We start from the raw sequence: 27,183 nt of genomic DNA on the forward strand, positions 1-27,183 counted from the left end.
TATCGCAGTGCGATCTGCAAACTCGAATCGCATGGTGTGAACACCTATGCGATCCGATTCTGCTGCGGACCAAAAAAAGGGTCCCGTGCGAGTTTGCGGCGGGTGCGGCGGGTGCGACACGAATTCAGCCATACTATCTGTATGGCTGAACTCGAATCGCACAGAGATCGGATGTGATTTGCACTGCAGTGCGGTGCGAATCACATCCGTTCTCATAAACCGCTGCAATGTGAACCCAGCCTTAGTGACACTGGCGACGGGGGGTGATCACGGGGTTAAACCTTTATTGGGGGGGTTAGGGGGGTACCTTAGAACTAAAGGGGGCTAACCCTAACTGCCCTAACAGTTATTACAGTCACAAATGACACCCGCCGGGTGATCAGGGGGTTAAACCTTTATTAGGTAATAAATGGCGGGTGCCCTGAAACTATAAAAAAATAACTAACCAACCAGCGTCACCTGTAACAGTTATATGGTGATCACTGGTGAAAGGGTTAACTAGGGGGCAATCAGGGGGCTTTATGCGGTAGTATATGGGGGTCCCTGGCGCTATAAAAAGCTGCGGCGAACCTAAATACCTACCTGCCTAACTAGCGTCACCTGTGACACTAATACGGCGATCAGAAAAACGATCGCTTATTAGGCTGGGTTCACACTGGAGCGATGCGGGAACGCCACAAATCCGCGGCGGGTTCCCGCATCGCATGCCTCCCGGCGGCAGTTCACACTGCCCTATGCGAACTGCTGGGAGTGTCAGTGAAATGTTAATGACACCCCCAGATCAGTTCGCATATCGCAGTGCGATCTGCAAACTCGGATCACATGGTGTGAACACCCATGCGATCCGATTCTGCTGCGGACCAAAAAAAGGGTCCCATGCGAATTTGCGGCGGGTGCGGCGGGTGCGGCACGAATTATTTTCAGTTATTACAGTCACAAATGACACCAATGCAAAAAAATATAAAAATGCAATTGGTGTCACTGTGACTGGGGGGGCAGGGGTAATTGGGGGGGTGATCGGGGGTGAAGGGGGGGTGTGAGTGTGCCTGGCATGTTCTACTGTGTAGTGTCGTGTTGGTGCAACTCACCGATCCTCTCTCCTCTGTGCCGGAACGAAAAATACCGACACGGAGGAGAGATTACATCACTTCCTCTCCTGTGTTTACATTACAGGAGATGAAGTGATGTCACGGAGCATTTCCATTCGTCGGGAGCGATCGCGAGGGGGTGGCCATGAATGAATGGTCGCCTCCTCATCCCGGATCGCTCCCGAACGAATACCGACTGCCGCAGGCACCGGGGGGGGGCCCGATCGGGCCCCCCACCCGCGGGAAGGCAGGGACGTATATATACGCCCATATGCCTGCCCGTGCCATTCTGTCGACGTATATCGTCGTGCGGCGGTCGGCAAGTGGTCAACAGGGGCATGTAATTACAATTTTTGATCGAATATTTCAAAGCAGAGCCCGTTCCTGTGCTCACCCAGAGTAACAGTGAGGGCTTACAGTGTTGTGGCACCACCACCACCACCAAAGGCCCTTTTTTCTGGCCTCGTTTAACAGGGGCATGTAATTACAATTTTTGATAGAATACTTAACAGCAGGGCTCGTTCCTGCACCCACCAAGAGTAATTGTGAGGGGTTACAGTGTTGTGGCACCACCAACACCTAAGGCCCAATTTTCTGCAGAGTATACAGAGTACCTATTTTCACCAGGACTAAGGTGAATGTTTCAGATTTGTTGTTGTTGAACATTTTTTTGAGTGCCACATTCCCGTCTCTTGTCTTTATTTATTTATTTATTACCTTTTTTTGTCTATGTATATATTTGTAAATTCCTATATGGAAAACGCACAGTCAGGAGTTTAACCAATGTTTCACCAGAACTAAGGTGAAAGTGTGAGATTAGTTTTGTTCCTGAACATATTTAGGGTGCCCTATTCCCATCTCCTGCTTTTTATTTATTTTTATGTGGTGGCTATTTTCACACTCACACTTTCACTAAGGTGAAAGTGTCAGATTAGTTTTGTTTTTGAACATTTTTATTTTTTTGGGTGTCCTATTCTCTTCGCTTGTGTTTTTTTTTTAATTTATTTTTTTAGACGGACAGGAGCCACAGGTCTGGCCTTTTTGCATCCCCTCCACTCTGCATACTTCTTAGAGTTCACAGTGACCTCTCCGCCGCTGTCATCTCAGATATAGAAGGGAATGTGGATGGTATAGTAAGCCTTATATATACATGATGAAAAAAAAAAAAATATATATATATATATATATATATATATATATATATATATATATACACACTGTATATATATATATATATATATATATATATATTTTTTTTTTTTTATTATTATTATTATTATTTATTTATTTATTTTTTAATGGTGCCACTTTAACCGTAACCACTTGCCTACAAGGGCAATATTTTAAATGTGTCACACAGAAGTTAAGAGATTAGTTAGAGATGGGTGAACGGCTTGAGCCGAGCAAAAGATCAGCATGAACGTCATCTGTTCGCCTGTCTCCGGAACACCCGAATTTGCAAGGTACTCTGCAGGATGTTCTGTCGGGGATGTCACAGGAGGGGGGTGGTGCTACCAGATGACATCACTAGGTGGCCCCACCACTTGCCTATTTATGAACCGTGAACCAGCAGAGTAGGCATTTGACAGTAGTCGTGGGTGGAGCATTTTTTATTTTTTGGGTGTGGTGGGCATAATGATTGACGATGGATCTACATTGGAGGATGCTGTTTTTTAAAATGTTTTTAATAAAGGAATAATCAAAAGCTGTCTCCTGTCTTTATTTATTTTTGACACTTCTTTGGTGAATGGGTAGGGGTACAATGTACCCCATACTCATTCACATAGGAGGGGGCTGAGATCTGGGGGCCCAGATTCCAATAAGCCCCCTGCCCATAGACCCTCACAACCACTACCCAAGGTGTTTTGTGCGGGGTGGGGGGCCCCGCCTGGTGGCCTGGTATGGTATGATGCTTGTCCCCCTTTCCTGTCCTGCCAGGCTGTATGCTCAGATAAGGGCCTGGTATGGATTTTGGGGGGGACCCCATGTCGTTTTTTTTTTTTTACAAAAATTTGCTGTGGGGTTCCCCTTAAATTCCATAGCAGACCCAAAGGGCCTGGTATGGATTGGGGTAAGGATTGGTGGGGAAGCCTGCTGACAGCTGATGACTCATCCGTTGTCCACAAAGACATGGATGAGCGAGTTTGGGGTGGAGGAACGTGACTGGCCTGCACAGAGTCCTGACCTCAACCCGACAGAACACCTTTGGGATGAATTAGAGTGGAGACTGTGAGCCAGGCCTTCTCGTCCAACATCAGTGCCTGACCTCACAAACGTGCTTCTGGAAGAATGGTCAAACATTCCCATAGACACGCTCCTAAACCTTGCGGACGGCCTTCCCAGAAGAGTTGAAGCTGTTATAGCTGCAAAGAGTGGGCCAACTCAATATTGAACCCTACGGACTAAGACTGTGGTGCCACTAAAGTTCATGTGCGTGTAAAGGCAGGCATCCCGATACTTTTGGTAATATAGTGTATGTACAAAAGAAATTAGTTAAACCCAAAAATGCTTTTTTTCCCCCAATACTGTTCCTTTATACCGGCTTTTGAAATTTACCAATGCAGCAGTTTAGAAATTGGATGAAAGGTTTAGCACTGGGAAAATGTTTTGAAAGATAAGGGTTAGGGTTTAGGGTTTAGGTTCGGGTTTAGGATTTAGGTTAGGGTTTAGGGTTAGGGTTTAGGGTTTAGGTTCAGGTTTAGGGTTAAGGTTAGGGTTTAGGTTAGGGTTTAGGGTTTAGGGTTAGGGTTATGGTTTGGGTTAGGGTTTAGGTTCGGGTTTAGGGTTAGGGTTTAGGTTCGGGTTTAGGGTTTAGGGTTAGGGTTAGGGTTTGGGTTAGGGTTTAGGTTCGGGTTTAGGGTTAGGGTTTAGGTTCGGGTTTAGGGTTTAGGGTTAGGGTTAGGGTTTGGGTTAGGGTTTAGGTTCGGGTTTAGGATTAGGGTTAGGGTTTAGGTTCAGGTTTAGGGTTAGGGTTAGGGTTTAGGTTAGGGTTTAGAGTTTAGGTCAGGGTTTATGTTAGGGTTTAGGATTAAGGTTTAGGGGTAGGGTTTGGGTTAGGGTTTAGATTAGGGTTTAGGTTAGGGTTATGGTTTCCCCTTGAAGAACAAGCTTAGGACTCAGGGATTGGAATAGGGACCTCCTCCAAAGGTCAAAGATCAGCAGGCATGTCCTTAGAGGTCAATGGTCAAGAGGCGTAGCCGACCCACCCCATCAATGTGTTCCGCCTACGCCAACTAAGACGGGGAATGAACAAGTCAGGGAATGAACAAGTTGGGGAAAGCACTTAGCAGCTGTGCAGAGGCGCAGGCCATTGCTCATGCATGGGCACAATTCTGATGATGTCCCTCCTTGCAGGCATGCCCGCGGGTTCAGGCGATTGCCTATGCGCATGCGCGCGTGTCCCATTAGCATTGGCACCAATTACAGTATATAGAGATGGCAGTGGCACTAGGGCCTTTGCTGGCCAACCTGCAGCTTTCCCCCTGTAGCCGGTTTCCAGTGTCTGCCCTTGATCTGATTGTAATCCGGCATTCCTGACTCCTCTGATTCTTTCCATTCCTGACCTCGGTTTGCTTGACCTTTCTTCAGTCTTATCTCCGGATTCCCTGTTGCCAAACCTTTGCATGAACTTGACCATTCTTATCGATATGTCTGATGTACCTCATTCTTCCGTATCTGACCTGGCTTGTCTGATTTTGCTCCAGTCTCCTCCCTTTGCTACAGCCTCCACGTACCTGCACCCACGGTACCCAGCACCAGCAACCTACCTGCATCTGCAGCACCCCTGCATCCATGAGTGCCTGCATCCACAGCCACCAATCGCAGCTCCACCACCGCTGCTGGCTGCTACAGTGTCCCCCTGCTATGGAGAACGCTGTTGCAAGCTCAGTGGTCCCTGAAACGGGGCTGTACGAGAGGCCTTCCCCTGTGTAAGAGAAGTTAAACTAACAGACGCGCATCTGCGCACAAGCAGGGGCGCACCAGTGCATGTACAAAGAGGGACTTGTATTGGCACTTGTGCAGGCGCACACGTGCACGTATGGGCGCCAAGTAAACCTTTTTAAACTGAACACTGACACACGAACATTGCTGAGTGGTCTTTCAGCTAGTGCCTGCTTACCTGATCTGTTCCAGCTTCCTGTGACTTGACTCGGCTTCACCTGAACCTTCTCCTTGTCCTGCGCCTGCCTACCCGATCCCGGCTTGTGTTTGACTCCGCTTCTGCCTGATGTTCCTGTACCTTGCTGCCCATCTGTGTACCGAACCCGAGCCTGTGTCCCGTCTCTGCCTCTCGTCTCGGTACCTGCTCTGTCCAGCTGTTGATGACCTTCTGGCTTATGTCCTGGCTATGCCTCCATCTCCTGACCCAGCGATACAGAGCTCCAGTTCTCAGAGCCTGCCCGGTGCTCTTCAGCCACCTGGATCCTGCCAATGGCCGGCCAGTGCCATTAACTACATCGGCCCTTGTGCCATTCTGTGTCCTCCACCTCCCTGTCATCACTACCAGGGGTGTCGAACAGGAGGTGCAAGAGAAGCCCTCTCTCCAGCTCGATCTCCACCAGGTACGTGACACTCTGCTCGTCAGGCTCCACCAGCAAGGTACATGACAGTAAGAAAGAGGGACTTTGTTCCAAATCAGGGGACAGTCCCTCAAAATCAGGGACAGTTCCTCGAAATCCGGGGCAGTTGCTCAAAATCTGCTCATCAGGCTCCACTAGCAAGGTACATGACTGTAGGAAAGAGGGACTTTGTTCCAAATCAGGAACAGTCCCTCAAAATCAGGGACAGTTCCTCGAAATCTGGGGCAGTCTCTCAAAATCAGGCACAGTTCCTCAAAATCAGGGACAGTTCCTCGAAATCCGAGGCAGTCCCTCAAAATCTGCTTGTCAGGCTCCACTAGCAAGGTACATGACTGAAGGAAAGAGGGACTTTGTTTCCAAATCAGGGGACAGTCCCTCAAAATCAGGGACAGTTCCTCAAAATCAGGGACATTTCCTCGAAATCCAGGGCAGTCCCTCAAAATCCAGGACAGTCCCTCGAAATCCGGGAACGTCTCTCAAAATTAGGGACAGTCCCTTAAAATCCGAGACAGTTCCTCAAAATCAGGGCCAGTCCCTCAAAATCTGGGACAGTCCCTCAAAATCCGGGACAGTTGGGAGCTATGTACTAGGCCCACTTGTATGGGGACACACAATAGGCACCCACAGGCTGAGGACACACTCAGCACACAGGACATGCACAGTCAGAGCACCTGGGACAAGCAAACAAGTTACAGCACAACTTATATAACACCAATAATGTTGTGCAGCACTGACGGTTTTTCTGGCATGTAATGACCGATGGGTGCTTTGTGGGACATCTTCTACTTGGACATCTGCTATGAGGGCCATAGGCATACGGTGGTTGGATGTGTTCAGTAACATCCAGGAGATGAGGACGGGGACAGCTTCATACAGATGGCAGCTGTCCAAACAACAGCAAATAATTATTTAGGACGAGGTTACAAAAATAAATAAATAATAAATGCAAATCACTTCCGGTTTGGAGGCCAAACAGTTTGAAGCTATCGCAACGGTCACGCCATTGCTGTGTGCTTTCGCCAGATGTTTGCTGCATCTGCGTCCAATAGTAAAATAGTGTCCAAAAGAGTCAATGTCTAATGAGGGAGCAATCTATGATAAATTCTAACATTGCAATATTACTGGAGCTTTTATACTGCTGTCCAGATGGCATGTGAAATAAAAAAAAAGGAGTTTATATACTCAATTCTATTGTACCCGGTATTAACCGCTTACAGTAACCAGATTACAATATTTTTTAATTATTATAAAACAACATACAACTGAAGATAATGCACACTTTTTTGTTTTAGATAGACCCGTTATTGAGTTTTATTTTATTATCTTATTTTACTTGTTTATTTACTATTTTATTATTATATTTTTTATGTACTGTTGTTTAGATTATTTTTAGATTTTATGTTTTTATCTTATTTTATTTATTTTATTATTGTTATTATTATTTACTTTTTTATTTTATTAGTTGTTATTTAAATAGAGGTAGTATTAACCACTTACAGTAACCAAATTACTATATTTTTTTTAAGTATTATAAAACAACATACAACTAAAGATAATGCACACTTTTTAGTTTTAGATAGACCTGTTATTGAGTTTTATTTTATTATCTTATTTTACTTGTTTATTTACTATTTTATTATTTTTTTTTTTTGTGCACTGTTGTTTAGATTATTTTTAGATTTTATGTTATTATCTTATTTGATTTTATTATTATTATTTACTTTTTTATTTTATTAGTTGTTATTTTTTATTATTATTATTATTATTATTATTATTATTATTTTCTTTTTGTATTTTATTAGCTGTTATTTATATAGAGGTAGTATTAACTACTTATAGTAACCAGATTACAATATTTTTTAAGTATTATAAAACGACATACAACTAAAGATAATGCACACTTTTTAGTTTTAGATAGACCCGTTATTGAGTTTTATTTTATTATCTTATTTTACTTGTTTATTTACTATTTTATTATTATATTTTTTATGTACTGTTGTTTAGATTATTTTTAGATTTTATGTTTTTATCTTATTTTATTTATTTTATTATTATTATTATTATTATTTACTTTTTTATTTTATTAGTTGTTATTTAAATAGAGGTAGTATTAACCACTTACAGTAACCAGATTACTATATATTTTTTTAAGTATTATAAAACAACATACAACTAAAGATAATGCACACTTTTTAGTTTTAGATAGACCCGTTATTGAGTTTTATTTTATTATCTTATTTTACTTGTTTATTTACTATTTTATTATTATATTTTTTAGGCACTGTTGTTTCGATTAATTTTAGATTTTATGTTATTATCTTATTTATTTTATTATTATTATTGTTTACTTTTTTATTAGCTGTTATTTAAATAGAGGTAGTATTAACCACATACAGTATCCAGATTACTATATATTTTTTTTAAGTATTATAAAAAAAACATACAACTAAAGGTAATGCCCACTTTTTAGTTTTAGATAGACCTGTTATTGAGTTTTATTTTATTATCTTATTTTACTTGTTTATTTACTATTTTATTATTATTTTTTTGTGCACTGTTGTTTAGATTATTTTAGATTTTATGTTATTATCTTATTTTATTTTTTATTTAATATTATTATTATTATTTACTTTTTTATTTTGATAGCTGTTATTTAAATAGAGGTCATATTAACCGCTTACAGTAACCAGATTACTATATTTTTTTAAGTATTATAAAACAACATACAACTAAAGATAATGCACACTTTTATCATTTTAGGTAGACCTGTTGTTGAGTTTTATTTCATTATCTTATTTTACTTGTTTATTCACTATTTTATTATTATAGGTTTTATGCACTGTTGTTTAGATTATTTTTAGATTTTAAGTTTATTATCTTATTTATTTTATTATTATTATTGTTTACTTTTTTATTAGCTGTTATTTAAATAGAGGTAGTATTAACCACATACAGTATCCAGATTACTATATATTTTTTTAAGTATTATAAAAAAAACATACAACTAAAGGTAATGCCCACTTTTTAGTTTTAGATAGACCTGTTATTGAGTTTTATTTTATTATCTTATTTTACTTGTTTATTTACTATTTTATTATTATTTTTTTTGTGCACTGTTGTTTAGATTATTTTTAGATTTTATGTTATTATCTTATTTTATTTTTTATTTAATATTATTTTTATTATTATTATTATTATTATTATTATTATTATTATTATTATTATTATTATTATTTACTTTTTTATTTTGTTAGCTGTTATTTAAATAGAGGTAGTATTAACCACTTACAGTAACCAGATTACTATATTTTTTTTAAGTATTATAAAGCAACATACAACTAAAGATAATGCACACTTTTTAGTTTTAGATAGACCCGTTATTGAGTTTTATTTTATTATCTTATTTTACTTGTTTATTTACTATTTTATTATTATATTTTTTAGGCACTGTTGTTTCAATTCATTTTAGATTTTATGTTATTATCTTATTTTATTTTTTATTTAATATTATTATTATTATTATTATTATTTACTTTTTTATTTTGATAGCTGTTATTTAAATAGAGGTCATATTACCCGCTTACAGTAACCAGATTACTATATTTTTGAAGTATTATAAAACAACATACAACTAAAGATAATGCGCACTTTTATCGTTTTAGATAGACCTGTTATTGAGTTTTATTTTATTATCTTATTTTACTTGTTTATTCACTATTTTATTATTATCAGTTTTATGCACTGTTGTTTAGATTATTTTTAGATTTTATGTTATTATTAGTTTTTTTTCTTTTAATTTATTATTATTATTATTATTATTATTATTATTATTATTTACTTTTTTAATTTTATTAGCTGTTATTTAAATAGAGGTAGTATTAACTGCTTACACTAACCAGATTACAATATTTTTTAAGTATTATAAAACAACATACACCTAAAGGTAATGCACACTTTTTAGTTTTAGATAGACCCGTTATTGAGTTTTATTTTATTATCTTATTTTATTGTTTATTTACTATTTTATTATTATATTTTTTAGGCACTGTTGTTACGATTAATTTTAGATTTTATGTTATTATCTTATTTTATTTTATTATTATTATTATTATTATTATTATTTACTTTTTTATTAGCTGTTATTTAAATAGAGGTAGTATTAACCACTTACAGTATCCAGATTACTATATATTTTTAAGTATTATAAAACAACATACAACTAAAGGTAATGCACACTTTTTAGTTTTAGATCGACCTGTTATTGAGTTTTATTTTATTATCTTATTTTACTTGTTTATTTACAATTTCATTATTATATGTTTTATGCACTGTTGTTTAGATTCATTTTAGATTTTATGTTATTATCTTATTTTTTTCATTTATTATTATTATTATTATTATTATTATTATTATTATTATTTACTTTATTTTATTTTATTAACTGTTATTTAAATAGAGTTAGCATTAACCGCTTACAGTAACCAGATTACTATATTTTTTTAAGTATTATACAACATATTACATTTTTCTAGGTCCAGATTTCATTAAGCCCCCCACCTGCACACACCCCCCCCCCCCCCCCCCACACACACACACACAATCACCAGGCCGGGGTTGTGGGCAAGAGGCCTTTCTATATATATATATATATATATATATATATATATATATATATATATATATATATATATATTGTTTACATTGACAGAGCTCTTTCCTTTTTTCCTTCTCACCGATCAGCGGATGCCGGTGGTCAATCATTGGCTGACTCCTGCTGATTGGCTTGTGCTGTAACTAATCACAGCACAACTGGCACGTACATGCCCCCCTACTCGGAAGTACAGAAACACATTCTAGGTACGTGATCCGGCACAGGAGAGCCGCTTTGCCACCGTACTCCTACAGGAGGTTAAAAGACTTGTCAAAAATGTTGGCGTCTTTATTTTTAGGTTACATTTTTCTAGGCCCAGATTTCATTAAGCCCCCAACCTGCACACCCCCCCCCCACAACCACCAGGCCAGGGTTGTGGGAAAGAGGCCTTTGTTCTCATCAACATTGGGGACAAAGTGCTTTTCCAGGGGAGTCCTGCCTAGCATGGCATCCGCCCCGCATGTTAAGCGAATATGACTTAATATTGTTTAGAAGGAATGGAACATACTTGCCCCCCTCCCCCCCAACTTTCACCCCCCCCCCCCCACAACCACTAGGCCAGGGTTGTGGGCAAGAGGCCTTTGTTCTCATCAACATTGGGGACAAGGTGCTTTGCCAGGGGGAGTCCTGCCTAGCATGGCATTCCCCCCATGTTGAGGGACTATGACTTTATATTGTTTAGAAGGAGTGGAACATACTTGCCCCCCCCCCCCCCTTCCTGGCCAGCCGTGCTGCATATTCAGAATAAGGGTCTGGTTCAGATTTTTAGGGGGACCCCTCACTTTTTCGACAGAAGGAGCTTTGACAGGGCCCCCTTCATTGGGCCGAAAGTGACTGAGGATGTTTAGAAGTCCCTTTCTCTGTAGCCTCTCTGTATGAATAGGAAGTGCTCCGAGGCTTCCTGCTCATTCACAAATTAAAGCACAGTATACTATGCTTCAGTAATGAATGGACGCAAGAGTGATTGGTAACGATCGCTTACTATGTTCATTTAGGAATGGAAGGGACTGGCGGGAGAGGAGGGAAGCCGGAGGAAAAGCGGGAAGAAAGTGGCACACAGGGGGGCTTCTTGACAGCAGATGGGAGGGGCACATGGGCTAGAACCAATCCCTCTGCAGTGCAGCCAGAGGTAGAAAGAGGAGGAGAAGCTGACAGCTCTGCAGGGGGAGGTAGAAGAGGATCGGTGTCTGCAATAAGACAGACAGCTCAGTAGGTGACCACCCCCCCCCCCCCTTTTGAACTGATGGGGTCCAGGCCCAGTACAGGAGGTCTGGCTGTACTGCCTTATCACTGGTCCTGTCTGTAGTAGCGGTGGTTACTACCACAGGGATTGGTCAGGTATGGAATACGTGTCCACACATTGGCCCGAGCTGGACCAACGTGACTATGTTAAAACATCCATACCTGGAATTCATCTTCACGTCTTTGAAATTGTCCCAAAATGCTTGTAGTCTTCTAATGAGGCCTTCTTCTGAGAAATGTCAAAATGTTGAGAACTGTTTTCGATGGATATGCGGTATGGATAGGATGCTCCAACAAAAATATTTTTTTTTTCCTCAAATTTTGACTGCAAAGGTCGAAACTGTTGAGTTTTTATGGAACAGAATTGGAAATTCTGGTTGGTCCTCCAACACATGTTTTCATTAAAAGGCAGGCTAAAGCCCTGGAAGAAAGGTTCATTCATTGTTGGTTGACCTCTCCGGGGACCAGCAATATCCGGTGTAGCACCAGCCACAGAGAGGATAACTATGGGTCCCCGAGGCTTATTACAAAGCTATCATCAATTTCACACAATGGGAGAGGAGATCAAACAAACGTTCCGCTAGAGTAACCACAGAGACAGACGTCCTTCTTCTAGTGTTGACGTCTCACTTCATCTTTTTTTTTGAAAATTTCCCCAGAAATCTTCAAAAAAACGTCTTATTGTGATACCACATTCCCCGTCTATTGTTGTATCCTGCTCTGCTCTACAATAATTGGAAGAGCTTTGTCAAGCAATTACACCTATTCAGACGTTCCTGCACGGTTATAAAAACACAGGTGCGCACTTAGAGGGTGTGTACACCCCAACACTTCTTGTATTTACTCCTTTATGGTCTGTTACAGATGAAGTTTAAGTTTCTTATATTTTACCTTCCCTGGTTCCCCTCATCAACATATAAATACATTTGTAGTGCTACCCCCAGGAGCTGCTGGTTACTGGTTATCGGTTACTGGTTCCCCCTATACCTGCACAACAGCGAGCGCAGGATCCCCAGAGTCCCAAAGCCTGGACTCTGTCTCCTCCAACCTTCTCTCCACTCCAGCATCAGCAGTGAGGATGAGGAGCGGGCGGAAGATGCAGGCAGCCAGGGAGCCGCTAGGAGGAGCAGCAGAGCTTGCCCCAGATCAAGAAGATCATGGAAGGTACCGGACATCATACACTGATACACAGACCTACCTGGAGGAACAGACTGGATTAGGGGGGGCTGAGGAGGGACTGTAAATAGGACAGGGCTAGGGTTCTCTCTGTCACCTATCCTGTCACCCACCTCTCTCTCAGCCCCCCCCTCTCTCAGCTACCCCTCTCTCTCAGCCACTCTCTCTCTCTCTCTCTCTCTCAGCCCCCCTCTCTCTCACACACACCGGCTCTCTTTCAGGCCTTTCTCTCTATCTCAGTCCCTCTCTCTTTCAGCCCTCCTCTCTCAGCCTCCCTCTCTTTCTCTCACCCCCATCTCTCTCACCCACCCTCACAGCCCTCCCTCTCTCTCGCTCAGCCCCCCTCTCTCAGCCCCCCTCTCTCTCAGCCCTCTCCCTCTTTCTGAGTTACCCCCTCTCACACACCCCTCTCTCTCTCAGCCCTCCCTCTCTCTGGTTCAGCCTCCTCTCTCTCAGCCTCCCTCTCTATCTCAGCCCTCCCTCCCTCTCTCTTTCAGCCCCCTCTCTCTTTCAGCCCTCCTCTCCCAGCCTCCCTCTCTTTCTTTCACCCCTATCTCTCTTACCCACCCTCTCTCTCTGCCTACCTCTCTCTCTATCACCCCCCTATCTCTCTAGCTCAGCCCCCCTCTCAGCCCCCCACTCTCTTTCTCGGCTGCCCCTCTCTCAGCCCTCCCTCTCTCTCGTTCAGCCCCCCTGTCTCCCAGCCTCTCTCTCTCTCTGTCTCTCTCAGCTACCCCTCTCACTCACCCACCCTCTCTCTCAGCCCTCTCTCTCTCTCTCAGCCCCATCTCTCTCTCAGCTACCCCTCTCTCTCACCCACCCTCTCTCTCAGCCCTCTCTCTCTCTCTCTCAGCCCAACATCTGTCAGCATCCCGCTCCTTCTCTCAGTCCCCTCTCTCATAGCCCCCTCTCACTCAGCTCCCTCTTTTTCTCTCTCACCCCTCTCTGTTGGCTCTCTGCTCCCACTCTCAGCCCTCCCTCTCTCTCTCTCAGCCCTCCCTCTCTCTCTCAGCCCTCTCTCTCTCTCCCTCAGCCCCCCATCTCTATCTCTCATCCCCTCTCTCGCTCAGCCCCCTCTCTCTCTACCTCAGCCCCCCATCTCTATCTCTCATCCCCTCTCTCGCTCAGCCCCCTCTCTCTCTCACTCAGCCTCCCCTCTCTCTCATTCACTGCCCATCTCTCGCCCCTCCCTCTCTTTCTCAGACCCTCTCTCATTCTCTCTCACCCCCTCCCTCTTTCTCCCACACCGTAGTATTGGTACGCCTGCCTTTACACACACTTGAAAATTTAATGGCATTCCAGTCTTAGTCCGTAGGTTTCAATATTGATTTGACACACCCCTTGCAGCTATAACAGCTTCAAATCTTCTGGGAAGGCTGTCCACAAGGTTTAGGAGTGTGTCTATGGGGATGTCTGACAATTCTTCCAGAAGCGCATTTGTGAGGTCAGGCACTGATGTTCGACAGGAAGGTCTGACTCACAGTCTCTGCTCTAATTCTTCCCAAAGGGGTTCTTTCGCACTCTATGGTTCAATGACACTGTGCAGGCCAGTCAAGTTCCTCCACCCCAAACGCGGTCATCCATGTCTTTGTGTACCTTGCTTTGTGCACTGGTCCAAATCATTAGGTGGAGTGGGGATTATGGTGTGGGGTTGTTTTTCAGGGGCTGGGCTTGGCCCCTTAGTTCCAGTAAAGAAAATTCTTAAGGCGTCAGCATACCAAGACATTTTGGACAATTTCATGCTCCCAACTTTGTGGGAACAGTTTGGGGATGGTCCCTTCCTGTTCCAACATGACTGTGCACCAGTGCACAAAGCAAGGTCCATAATGGCATGGATGAGTGAGTTTGGAGTGGAGGAACATGATTGGCTTGCTCAGAGTCCTGACCTCAACCTGATAGAACCCCTTTGGGATGAATTAGAGTGGAGGCTGCGAGCCAGACCTTCTTGCCCACATCAGTGCCTGACAGCACAAATGCGCTTCTGGAAGAATGGTTAAACATTCCCATAGACACACTCCTAAACCTTGTGGACAGCCTTCCCAGAAGAGTTGAAGCTGGTATAGCTGCAAAGTGTGGGCCAACTTACTATTGAACCCTACAGACTAAGACTGGGGTGCCATTAAAGTTCATGTTCATGCACTGGAGCGCCAGAGTGCTCCCTTCCCTCCTCCTCCTCTCCTTGTCCATAGGCGGCTCTCTCCGCCTGTCACCACCACCGCTGTGTTTTCTCCAATACTAATGTGGGGAGGTGGTTTGCGCTGGGGGGTCTATACTAATGTGGGGGGTGGTTTGTCCGGGGGTCTATACTAATGTAGGGGGGGGGTTTGTCCTTGGTGGTCTATACTAATGTCGGGGTGGTTCGCCATGAGGGGTCTATACTAATGTGGGGGGGTTCATCCTGGGGGGTCTATACTAATGTGAGTGGCAGCCTGGTTTGTCCTGGGGGGTCTATACTAATGTAGGGGGGTTTGTCCTGGGAGGGTCTATACTAATGTGGGGGGTTTGTCCTGGGGGCTTTAATAATGTGGGGGGGGGTGGTTTGTTCTGGGGGGGTCTATACTAATGTAGGGGGGGTTTGTCCTAATGTAGGAGCCTGGGAAAGCTTTCAGGGAAGTACACCCAAGACTCCAGAGGGAGAGGACAGTGCTGAGAGAACACAATCAAAAAGAGAAAGCCACACAGCCTAGTGCCATCCATGGTGGAGAAAGGAATGGAGTCATTGCCAGAATACAGATATGTGCTCTACCCAGAGGAGCCGCCACAGGCAATTCAGAGTGAGCAGACTCCTGATCAGAAGAACCGTTGTTGCTGTATTGCTGGGTCAGGTGAGAGGTCCGATCGGCGATTATCTACTAACATCCATAGGAACTGCAGGCTCTGACCATCTCTTGTACCATGTCTGCAGTCTCTGACCATCTCCTGTACTATGTGCAAAGAAAAACAGATCTGGCGCTATACCTTTAAAAATTAAAAATTAAATGAAAAATAGAAAATGGTGAGAAGAAAAAATAAAAAGGAAAAAGTATATATACTTCTGTTGATTCACCTCTAATATACTTCTATTGGTGAAGAAATGTAATTAAATGAATGAATATTTGTGGGGTGTCAATGAATACGTATATCAAAGAAACATGCTGATTAGTAAAATATCAATAAAAATTAAAATTAAAATTAAAATTGTGTCCGTGCAAAATTATACCAATCCTTAAAAAAAACAACAAAAAAAGTGTGTGTATCTGTGTGTATACAAACCCAGTATACAATCCTTACACTAAAGTGCTTATAAAATATTAATTTGTGACAATACAATCAGAGATATCAAAAAAGTGCAAAATGTGAAAGCATCTCATAGGCAATCACATTAGGTCCTCAGATATACAGATGCAAGGAAGCACTGAAAGTTTCCACAAAGTCCCAAAAGTTTATACAGATGATTTGTGCAGGAGATGTGAGGTTAAATATTGAGTATCTTTCCAGTGTGCGTGACAACAAAAATTGGTAATGCCCTCACCAGATTCCCTGGTATAGCCTCCACAGTGTCAGCCCCTGTGCCACTATGTGGATCTCTGGGGGGTTCGTTTGTCATCCGCTGGGGGTACTCTGTTTTGGTTCTCAACAGAAAAGAGGAGTCTCCATAGTGTAAATCGTTTCAATAGACATCACTTTATTAAATAACAGGGTTGTACTCACATTTAGTACGAAATAAAACGCCAGTAACATAAACCACGTCCTGTTGGTGTTACAACTGAAAGTAAATGGTGCACGTCCCGTGGCCACGCCCTACTAGTTTCGTCACACCGATGTCATCTGGAGCACAAGTAATGTCTATTGAAACTATTTACACTATGGTGACTCCTCTTTTCTGTTGAGAACCAAAACGGAGTACCCCCAGTGGATGACAAACGAACCCCCCAGAGATCCACATAGCGGCACAGGGGCTCACACTGTGGAGGCTATACCACCCCTGCAGGGGCAGGGTATCTGGTGAGGGCATTACCAATTTTATGTCACGCACACTAGAAAGATACTCAATATTTAACCTCACATCTCCAGAAAAGCCCGGCGCCGCAGGGGTTAACAAAACCCTGTAGGCAGAGGGCTGGCATGACTGTGTGAACAGTGCATGTCAGCCCTGCATGATAGGGGGCGGGGGATGGGCCAAGGTGAGTAGGGTGGGAGTTACTCAGTGCAGAGAAATTGATCCCACCCCCTCCACGAGGCAGCATCCAAGAAAAAAGTTTCCCACCCCCCCTCCCTAAGCTTGGGTTGTATATGTCGAGGTGTGTTTTTTTTTCTGTGTTGTGTGTTTGTGTTTTTCTCTTTCAGGACTAGAACGTGGACTGTCGTGGCAGTGGCTGGTGTTTGGTCTTTGTGGGTGAGGAAGAGAGTTCTGAATGAAGAGTCAGGATCTGTCGGTGGTACGGATCCTGTGGGTGGTACTCCAGTTAACGGAGGTTATCTGGTAATTGGTTATGGGGGCATTGCGGTAGGTGGGTGTCTCTGAGTCAGCCTGTCGGCTTGAGGCCCAATAACCCACGTCAGAGGGACCGCAGTGTCATAATTTTTGGATATAACCTGAGGGTTATTGGTGTACCTGCAAAGACCAACACTAGAGGGAGCTGATGTTTTCGCCATAACTGATGTTATTGTTTTGTTACTGTTTTTATTATGGTTTATGTTATTTAACCACCTCCCGCCCGCCCTATAGCCGAATGACGGCCGTAGAGCAGGCGGGTTTCTTCGCCTGGCCGTCCCTGGACGGCCTTGTGTTTACTTCCGCAATGCGCGCCGCCGGGGGCACGCATCGCGGAAGTTTTGTATTCGCCGTGTCTCCCGGAGACAGGCAAACACAGATCGCCGTGAACGGCCAATCAAAGCGGCCGTTCACAGCGCGATCGCAGCTGCCAATGGGAGATGATCTCAAATGTAAACATATGAGATCATCTCCCATTGCCGTGTCTCTCCCTCCTCACACAGAGACAGCGTGTGAGGAGAGAGAGGATCTGTGAGTCAGCCCCAGTGCCAATTTTCAGCCCCAGTGCCATCTGTCAGCCCCAGTGCCATCTGTCAGCCCCAGTGCCAGTGCCATCTGTCAGCCCAGTGACATCTGTCAGCCCAGTGACATCTGCCAGTAGTGCCAGTGCCGCCAGTGCCACCTGCCAGCGCCAGTGCCACCAGCCAGTGCCAGTGCCACCTGCCAGCACCAGCCGTCAGCCCCAGTGCCGTCAGCCCCAGTGCCGCCAGTGCCAGTGCCACCTGCCAGTGCCAGTGCCACCTGCCAGCACCAGTGCCACCTGCCAGCGCCAGTGCCATCTGTCAGCCCCAGTGCCGTCAGCCCCAGTGCCGCCAGTGCCGCCAGTGCCAGTGCCGCCAGTGCCACCTGCCAGTGCCACCTGCCAGCACCAGTGCCACCTGCCAGCGCCATCCGTCAGCCCCAGTGCCGTCAGCCCCAGTGCCGTCAGTGCCGCCAGTGCCGCCAGTGCCGCCAGTGCCAGTGCCACCTGCCAGTGCCAGTGCCACCTGCCAGTGCCATCCGTCAGCCCCAGTGCCGTCAGCCCCAGTGCCGCCAGTGCCGTCAGCCCCAGTGCCGCCAGTGCCACCAGTGTCGATAGTGCCAGTGCTGCCAGTGCCACCTGCCAGTGCCAGTGCCACCTGCCAGCACCAGTGCCACCTGCCAGCACCAGTGCCACCTGCCAGCGCCAGTGCCATCCGTCAGCCCCAGTGCCGTCAGCCCCAGTGCCGCCAGTGCCAGTGCCGCCAGTGCCACATGCCAGTGCCACCTGCCAGCGCCAGTGCCATCCGTCAGCCCCAGTGCCGTCAGCCCCAGTGCCATCAGCGCCAGTGCCGCCAGTGCCAGTGCCACCTGCCAGTGCCACCTGCCAGCGCCAGTGCCACCTGCCAGCGCCAGTGCCATCTGCCAGCCGCAGTGCCATCTGCCAGCGACATCTGCCAGCGACATCTGCCAGCCCCATCTGTCAGCCCCATCTGTCAGCCCCATCTGCCTCCAGTGCCATCTGTCAGTGCCACGTGTCGTCAGTGCCACGTGTTGTCAGTGCCACGTGGGGTCACTTTGTGGGCATTTCCATTGTCCTGGTGCTCCAGGGCCTTCAAAACTGTAATAGGTGGTTGAGAAATAAGATGTGTAATTTATGCTCCTAGAACGCCTGATGGTGCTATTTCAATATTGGGCCTCTGTATGTGGCCAGGCTGTGTAAAAGTCTCACACATTTGGTATAGTTATACTCAGGAGGAGTAGTAGAACGTATTTTGGGGTGTCATTTTTGCTATGTACATGCTATGTGTTGGAAATATCTTATAAATGGACAACTTTGCGTAAAAAAAATGCGTTTTCATTTTTTTTCCACATTTTCCCAAAACTTCTGGAAAAAAAATGAACCATTTATGCCTCATAGATTATACGTTTGGGTGTTAGCTTTCCAAAATGGGGTCACTTTGTGGGCATTTCCATTGTCCTGGTGCTCCAGGGCCTTCAAAAATGTAATAGGTGGTTGAGAAATGAAATGTGTAATTTATGCTCCTAGAACGCCTGATGGTGCTATTTCAATATTGGGCCTCTGTATGTGGTCAGGCTGTGTAAAAGTCTCACACATTTGGTATCGTAATACTCAGAAGGAGTAGCAGAACGTATTTTGGGGTGTCATTTGTGGCATACACATGCCATGTGAGAGAAATAACCTATTACATTTAAAATTTTGTGAGAAAAAAAAAATCTTCATTTTGCAAAGAATTGTGGGAAAAAGATGACAACATCAAAAACCTCACCATGCATCTTAGTAAATACCTTGGAATGTCTACTTTCAAAAAAGGGGACATTTGGGGGGTATTTGTACTTTCCTGACTTGTTCGGGTCGCAAGAAATGAGATAGGCCACCAGTACATCAGGTGTGATCAATTTTGTGCGATTCGCACCACAGCTTGTAGACTCTCTAACTTTCACAAAGACCAAATAATATCCACTAATTTGGGTTATTTTTACCAAAGATATGTAGCAGTATAAATTGTGGCCAGAATTTATGAAAAAAAAATTATAATTTGCAAAATGTTATCACAGAAACAAAGAAATATGCGTTTTTTAAAAAACAATTCGGTCTTTTTTCATTTATAGCGCAAAAAATAAAAACCCCAGAGGTGATCAAATACCACCAAAAGAAAGCTCTATTTATGGGAAAAAAGGACACAAAATTCATTTGGGTACAGTGTTGCATGACTGAGTAATTGTCATTCAAAGTGTGAGAGCACCGAAAGCTGAAAATTGGTCTGGTCAGGAAGGGTGTTTAAGTGCCCAGTAAGCAAGTGGTTAAAGAGTTATATATTTTTGGATATTTTATACAGTTTAATAAATTAATGGCTGCTACGGCCTATTTTACTCCAAAAGTGGTATGGTCTTATTTATTATATAATGGGGAGGTAAGTGGAGTATAGGTTGGTAGCAAAATGCATATATGTTATACACTAGTCATGCACAAATCATCTGTATAAACTTTTGGGACTTTGTGGAAACTTTCAGTGCTTCCTTGCACCTGTATATCTGAGGACCTAATGATTGCCTATGAGATGCTTTCACATTTTGCACTTTTTTGATATATTTGATTGTATTGTCACAAATTAGTATTTTATAAGCACCTTAGTGTAAGGATTGTATACTGGGTTTGTATACACACAGATACACACACTTTTTTTTTTGTGTGTGTTTTTTAAGGATTGGTATAATTTTGCATGGACACAATTTTTATTTTTATTTATTTTTTATTGATATTTTACTAATCAGCATATTTCTTTGATAGACATATTCATTCACACCCCACAAATATTCATTCATTTAACTACATTTCTTCACCAATAGAAGTATATTAGAGGTGAATCAACAGAAGTATATATACTTTTTCCTTTTTATTTTTTCTTCTCTCCATTTTCTATTTTTCATTTAATTTTAAATTTTTAAAGGTATAGCGCCAGATCTGTTTTTCTTTGCGCATCTAATATATTCCCATCCACGTGGTGGTGATATTAGGCAGAGGCAGCTCATACCATCAATATACTGTCTCTATCCATAACGCAATCCCCCTCCTATATATTTTTATACATCTCCTGTACTATGTCTGCAGTCTCTGACCATCTCCTGTACTATGTCTGGGGGCTCTTTCTAACAGACTCTCTAACAGAAGCCCTCTCTGTGTGCATCAGAGAGACTCCCCTCCAGGTCTCATTAGTATATGCTTTTCCTGTATTTTCTTTATTGGTAATAGATCATGGGAGGATCCCAGGGTAAAGAAAACTTCTTACGGGAACATCTCTGTGTTTGAGTTGTTGTCATAGAAACATTTGTAAAGGGGAGGAGTTGGTAAGATGATCAAGCCCACGTGGGGGCGCCAGAAATATTTCTGCACCCAGGTGTCTGTGACCCTAGGATCGGCCCTGTGTGCATGTGCAATACTTTTGACAATATAGTCTATATAGAGCTATAGTGGGAAAATAATGGAGCAATACCACCTCTGCAGAGGACAACTTAACTATAAACCTAACAGGGGAGAAGAGAGGGACCAGGAATGAGTTTCAAGAGGCACTGGTGAATGTTGACCACCAGGCCCTAAAGGAATCAGAATCCATACAGAGCAGCCAACAGGTCCATGCAGAAAGGGTAGCATCCAAATTATTCTAGCCAGATAATCCCTGGGTCTATATGGTCATCATTTTATAAAGGATCTGTTCCCATTCCACTATCGTCCAAGGAAATTGACTGATATGATGTTACAATAGTCCTCAACATACTCCTAATTTATTAAATAATGAAATACTAAATACAGATTTTTATTATGCAAATATTTTTTTGTGATAGCAAAAATTAGAACCATGCTGTGAAATATTGTATATATTCATGAGGACATGCTCGGGACCAGATTTCCATGATATGTCTTTATACAGCTACCCAACGCCTTGTGGTTATGCAAAGGAAGGGCTGAACATTTTTTTTTTTTCATGGATCGTACCATTCCTGAAGTCTTTATTTTCCTTTGTCTTTATTCTGTCCATTTTAGATGTGTTACAGTTGATGGATAGTGATGGACGAACGTTTCGCCCGGCGGTCGTTTCGCGGCGAATTTCCGACTTTCGCCGTCCGCGGGTTCGAACGCCTTTTTCCGTCGTTCGCCCCGGCGGACTTACGTGTTTAATGTATACAAGAACTTTAACCTTTCGTGACACGTTTATCATGTGTTACAGGACAACCAATTGAGACATGACAGCTCATGGACACTTGGACATTCCCCCTAACCTATAAATACACCCGATCCGGTGGCCATTTTACATTCTTTCTTCTGTCACTGTAGGGAAAGGATCCTGTGTGGAGTAGGGACAGAGAAAACGCTAGCTATTTGGTACACAAAAGTTCTTTTCAGGACTGGTATAGGTGTTAGGTCAGCAGCCTGAGTTTCTTTTGTCAGTTTAGATAAAGGGACAGAGCGCTGTATGCTGCTATTTTAGGGACAGCTCAGCCAGATTAGTCTTTCTTCATCATCATCATCATCATCATCATTAGCTGTTACTATCAGGTCCACAAAAGAGCTGTTCCAGCTAATCGTTCCAGCCTACTCTTTTTTGCCAATTTGTATAGGGACAGGCAGGAAGCAGTGTGTCAGGCAGTGAGGATAATTTTAAAGACTTGCTGTTACTATTAGTTCCACAAAGGTTCTTTTCAGGACTGGTATCAGTGGTACGGTAATAGGCTTGTACACGTATAATATTCTTTCTTCCAAATATAGAAAGAATATTATACTTGACTGCTGCCCTTCTGCTGCAGTCTGCTAATCATTCACAACTCACTTGTTCCACAAAGCTCTTTATCAGGACTGGTAACTTGGTCTGTCTAGGGTGCTACGGTACATAGGCTTGGGTGCGGTACAGTCTGCTGTTCTGTAAGGACCGCTATCGGTCCACAATACATAGGGTTGCCGTGCACTACTGCTGACCGCTGCCCTATACTGCAGCAGTCCTTCAGCGGTATAGGGACTGACGCACAGTCTGCTAAACACTAATACACAACCTGCTTGGTCCACAAAAGTTCTTATAAGGACTGGTAACTTGGTATAGGGTGCTACGGTACATAGGCCTGAGTGCGTTACAGTCTGCTGTTCTGTAAGGACCGCTATCGGTCCACAATACATAGGGTTGACGTGCACTACTGCTGACCGCTGCCCTATACTGCAGCAGTCCTTCAGCGGTATAGGGACTGACGCACAGTCTGCTAAACACTAACACACAACCTGCTTGGTCCACAAAAGTTCTTATAAGGACTGGTAACTTGGTATAGGGTGCTACGGTACATAGGCCTGAGTGCAGTACAGTCTGCTGTTCTGTAAGGACTGCTATCGGTCCACAATACATAGGGTTGCCGTGCACTACTGCTGACCGCTGCCCTATACTGCAGCAGTCCTTCAGCGGTATAGGGACTGACGCACAGTCTGCTAAACACTAATACACAACCTGCTTGGTCCACAAAAGTTCTTATAAGGACTGGTAACTTGGTATAGGGTGCTACGGTACATAGGCCTGAGTGCAGTACAGTCTGCTGTTCTGTAAGGACCGCTATCGGTCCACAATACATAGGGTTGCCGTGCACTACTGCTGACCGCTGCCCTATACTGCAGCAGTCCTTCATTGGTATAGGGACTGACGTACAGTCTGCTAATCACTAACACACAACCTGCTTGGTCCACAAAAGTTCTTATAAGGACTGGTAACTTGGTATAGGGTGCTACGGTACATAGGCCTGAGTGCGTTACAGTCTGCTGTTCTGTAAGGACCGCTATCGGTCCACAATACATAGGGTTGACGTGCACTACTGCTGACCGCTGCCCTATACTGCAGCAGTCCTTCAGCGGTATAGGGACTGACGCACAGTCTGCTAAACACTAACACACAACCTGCTTGGTCCACAAAAGTTCTTATAAGGACTGGTAACTTGGTATAGGGTGCTACGGTACATAGGCCTGAGTGCGTTACAGTCTGCTGTTCTGTAAGGACCGCTATCGGTCCACAATACATAGGGTTGCCGTGCACTACTGCTGACCGCTGCCCTATACTGCAGCAGTCCTTCATTGGTATAGGGACTGACGTACAGTCTGCTAATCACTAACACACAACCTGCTTGGTCCACAAAAGTTCTTATAAGGACTGGTAACTTGGTATAGGGTGCTACGGTACATAGGCCTGAGTGCGTTACAGTCTGCTGTTCTGTAAGGACCGCTATCGGTCCACAATACATAGGGTTGACGTGCACTACTGCTGACCGCTGCCCTATACTGCAGCAGTCCTTCAGCGGTATAGGGACTGACGCACAGTCTGCTAAACACTAACACACAACCTGCTTGGTCCACAAAAGTTTTTATAAGGACTGGTAACTTGGTATAGGGTGCTACGGTACATAGGCCTGAGTGCAGTACAGTCTGCTGTTCTGTAAGGACCGCTATCGGTCCACAATACATAGGGTTGACGTGCACTACTGCTGACCGCTGCCCTATACTGCAGCAGTCCTTCAGCGGTATAGGGACTAAGAGTTTTGTCACAGGGTGATTTAAAAAATGACAGGCAGAGGAAGAGGCAGGCCCTTCCGCAGGGGTGGTAGGGGTAGGGCAGGAGCAACAGCCTTGAGCCAAAGTGGGAAGTTGCAGAAGGTGCGTTCAATTACTTTAAAGGACGCACCAGACTTGGTTGAGTGGCTCACTCAGCCTTATTCTTCTGCACCCTCCTCATCCTCTCGATCTGCACCCTCTTCTTCACTCTCTGCTATGTGCACCCCCAAAGACACTACCACCAACAACACCACCACCACCACATACCTTCCGCTTGAGTGCAAATGGGGGCCTTCATGCTCCAGTGTTTTAATAGGGACCCCCGTATAAAAAGCATGAGGGTCAAGGACCAGTACTGGGTGGCAACGTACTTAGATCCCCGGTACAAACACAAAATGGCGGAAATGTTACCGCCGTCGCAGAGGGCTGTCAGAATGCAGCACTTCCAGGCCTTGCTTCGAGAAATGCTGCATTCTGCTTTTGCGTGCGCTGGCAGAGGAGCAATTCCCACTCCCAGAGAAGGATTTGCGGGTACCAATCCAACAGCGCCTGCAAGAAGAGGCCGGTTTGAAGATGTGTTGGTGACTTCGGATATGAGGTCATTCTTTCAGCCGACCCATCGACAGGTGTCATCCGGATCCAGCATCAGGGAACGCCTAGACCGTCAGGTGTCCGACTACATTGGGTTAACGGCCGATGTGGACGCTCTGAGGAGTGATGAACCCCTAGACTACTGGGTGGGCAGGCTTGACCTCTGGCCAGAGCTTGCCCAATTTGCAATCGAACTGTTGGCTTGCCCCTCATCCAGTGTCCTGTCCGAAAGGACGTTCAGCGCAGCAGGGGGGATTGTGACCGATAAGCGTACTCGCCTAGCTCACGACAGTGTTAACTACCTCACATTTCTAAAAATGAATGAGGCATGGATCTCGGAGGAATTCAACACATGTGATCAGTAGACCATGTATATGTCTATAAACAATTTTTGGAATCAAGCACACAGACCTTCTTAATTCATTTGGCTCACTTCCCTGACCCAAAAAAGCACACCGTACTATATGCCCCTACCCTCCTCTTTGAAGAGGTTGAGCGGTGTCATATTTCTACTGGGGCTGCTTATTATGAGGGGTTCCCACCATCCCTGTGCTGTGCTGACTTCCTCCTGGGTGTTCTTATTATGAGGGGCTCCCACCATCCCTGTGCTGTGCTGACTTCCTCCTGGGGGTTCTTATTATGAGGGGATCACACCATCCCTGTGCTGTGCTGACTTCCTCCTGGGGCTGCTTACGGTGCTGCTGTCAGCGCTGTATGTCACGGAGCTGCTGTCAGCGCTGTATGTCACGGAGCTGCTGTCAGCGCTGTATGTCACGGAGCTGCTGTCAGCGCTGTATGTCACGGAGCTGCTGTCAGCGCTGTATGTCACGGTGCTGCTGTCAGCGCTGTATGTCACGGAGCTGCTGTCAGCGCTGTATGTCACGGAGCTGCTGTCAGTGCTGTATGTCACGGAGCTGCTGTCAGCGCTGTATGTCACGGAGCTGCTGTCAGCGCTGTATGTCACGGAGCTGCTGTCAGCGCTGTATGTCACGGTGCTGCTGTCAGCGCTGTATGTCACGGAGCTGCTGTCAGCGCTGTATGTCACGGAGCTGCTGTCAGTGCTGTATGTCACGGAGCTGCTGTCAGCGCTGTATGTCACGGAGCTGCTGTCAGCGCTGTATGTCACGGAGCTGCTGTCAGCGCTGTATGTCACGGTGCTGCTGTCAGCGCTGTATGTCACGGAGCTGCTGTCAGCGCTGTATGTCACGGAGCTGCTGTCAGCGCTGTATGTCACGGAGCTGCTGTCAGCGCTGTATGTCACGGAGCTGCTGTCAGCGCTGTATGTCACGGAGCTGCTGTCAGCGCTGTATGTCACGGTGCTGATGTCAGTGCTCTGTATTACGGTGCTGCTGTCAGTGCTCTGTATCTCCTGCACCCTCTTGTTTGCCTACCCTGGTCCCTGACCTTCCCTCTCCTCCATTGCCTTCATTAGCTCCATAGTCCTGAATTGTCAGAACAATTTCCCAAATAAAAAAAAAATGCTTGTAGTTATCGATCCCAAATTCACCTCATACATGTATTATGCTATTGTCCAGGTGGTGGGACTACGTGCTACCCCCTAATAATTACCCCGTGGCCGCAAATTCGACCTAAAGGTTTGCGAAATTCGCCTCCCATTGAAGTCAATGGAGCCCGCGGCGAACGGTCGTTTTCGCGAACGTTTGTGGCCGTTCGCGTTTCGCGTTCGCGAAACGTCCCGTCGGAAGTTCGTCCATCACTATTGATGGACAGGATGGAAGTGAACTTGTGTCAACAAACTACCAAAAGGTTGAAGCCTTTAGCAAATTGCTCCCTCAAGATTCAAGCAGTGGCTTATGAAAATATTTGAGTAGCTGTATAATTATCAACAATTCTTTCTTAACCATCAATGTCCCTTGAAATGTTCCAAAAATTATGGGGAGATGCATGGCTTATGTTTTTTTGACTATTTCTGAATGTTCCAGGTCTTGCTATTTTATTTATTTAGGAGGGTTCTTCAAAAACGTTGCACACATTTTTTAACTCCATTAAATGTAAAAAAGTGCAGAAACTTTTTGAAGACCCCACTCATATTTCCCTAATAGATTTATGAATTGAGATGAGCAACATTAAGTCCATTGACAGAAAAAAAATGCTTTGTCTCAACATTTGTGCTTAATGAACCTTCAAAAAAAAAAAAAAGCTGCATGGGGACCCCGTGGAAAAAAAAAAGTGGCTACTTCATGGTCCCCAGCTGTGAACCTGTAGACTGTTACAGCTTGCCTTTCCTGTGCTAAAGCTATTTCATG

The sequence above is a fragment of the Lithobates pipiens genome, unplaced genomic scaffold (assembly GCF_037356315.1).
Source record: "Lithobates pipiens isolate NorthernLeopardFrog02 unplaced genomic scaffold, aLitPip1_a1.2 Scaffold_1, whole genome shotgun sequence".
Taxonomy (NCBI): Eukaryota; Metazoa; Chordata; class Amphibia; order Anura; family Ranidae; genus Lithobates; species Lithobates pipiens.